The following is a 1862-nucleotide window of genomic DNA, read 5'->3' as shown; positions in this document are numbered from 1 at the left end:
AAAATACACAAGGTTATATGATTTTTACTTCAATGGCAAGGGTTAAAGGGGAATTTACCATCATGGAATCCTAAAGAGGCTACTCTCACAACAGCTCAGAAAACATGACAACTGCTGTCTGGGCCCAGATTCATTTTGTTTTCTCTCTGGCTTTCTTTGCCAGTGGGGAAAGCTAAGTAATGCTGCTGCCTCTGCAGTCATCCTCATCATAAATGATCACTCTGCGTGGTATGCATTAATTATTCCAGCCTACTCTTTTTCTCTCTATTAGATTAATAGTTGCCAATTATGATTCCTCTCTCCTGCACTGATATTGTGTACACATTTTCTAATTCTATTCATTATACCAGTGATTACAGCTATAAGTTATCCATCCATCTTTTCAAGGACATTGAGCAATGTAATGCTGTGAAAGCTTGGAGAGGAGAGAGAGAGAGAGAGAGAGAGAGAGAGAGAGAGAGAGAGAGAGAGTCACAGAGAGAGAAAAAGAGAGAGAGAGAGGGTATCTTGTTACCACATTACCACATCTTGGATAAATATAAACTATATACATAAATATGATTTATTTATATTGTCATTTAAACATATAAAACAAATAGGCAAAAATGAATTAATAAAAAGCCAGGTCTTGTTGGAAGCACTAAAGTCTGACCACTGAATAGCACATTCCCCTACAGCTCACATATCTTTTGGGGATGCATCCAAGGTCTTCATTTGGTTTAGACATTTAAAGAGGGCATGTTCCATAATCTAGGTAAACCACAAAGATGTTAATTATCATATCTACTAAAAGTCGCATGTTGCAGAATTTTATAATGTTCAGCAAGAGTTTGGTGGGGGTAATAGAGAGAAAGGACCAGGATAATTTAAGTTTCAGGCTAGTTATCCTCAAGAGGAACAGTGTTAGAAAACAGAGGTTATGGTTTCTGAAGACACCCATTTCCTACCTTAAAATGATTTTGTAGTTAATTTTGTACATAATAACACAATGAATAGAAGGAAGAGAAAAATTAAAGAAGCAGGAGAAGACATTCATTTTTATTCTCTAAAAACATTAAAATAGGTTTAAGGTAAACTGGAAAGTCACATGTTCTTAGGTAAAAACATTGTACAACTGGAGGCATAAGGTTGTTGCTGGAATTCTTCAAACGTTCCTTCCTCTCATTTATGAGAAAAATACCAGGAGCCACCAGAACCAAAACTGATGGCTTGTACAGTAGTTTTGTCATAACTGTGGCCAGTTGGGGCTTTGACCTTTATCTTCTTAAGAAGAGAAGAGATGAATAATCTTAACTCCCAAACTTTTCAACCCATGAACTCCTCATATTCATATAATTCCTTATCATTACAAAGCTTTTCATGGCTTCTGTGCCAGAAAATTGCCTCACTTAATTCTGCATTCTTAACTTTTTATATTGCACTTAGCATGTTACCAAGGCTTGTTTATGTAGACCTGATTCTATTCCTAGACAATGAACTTCTAAAGATTAAAGTCCTATTGAAACTATTTATAGCTTTAGTTTATACCCTAAATCCTGGATCATAATTGCTTTCAATAATCATCTTCTAACTAAAATGCATAAATGCACCTTTGACAAAGTCAATCATTTAGCAAGTATTATGTATCTACTTCCTACTACACACTGTGCTAGGTGCTGCTGTTAAAATCACCAGTTAGAACCACTCCCTCAGGTAACATAGATCTAGAAGCAAAAAATAAATAAACAGAAACAAAATTTAATATATATATATGTAATATATTTAACATGTCCAATATATAAATTGTAAAAAGAACATCATACACATGTATTTTGATCTACACATACATGTGGATTAATGTTATGATAGCAATGCATATATAC

Source organism: Myotis lucifugus, unplaced genomic scaffold, assembly GCF_000147115.1.
Source record: "Myotis lucifugus unplaced genomic scaffold, Myoluc2.0 scaffold_142, whole genome shotgun sequence".
Lineage (NCBI taxonomy): Eukaryota > Metazoa > Chordata > Mammalia > Chiroptera > Vespertilionidae > Myotis > Myotis lucifugus.
Note: the sequence above shows the minus strand (reverse complement) of the source record.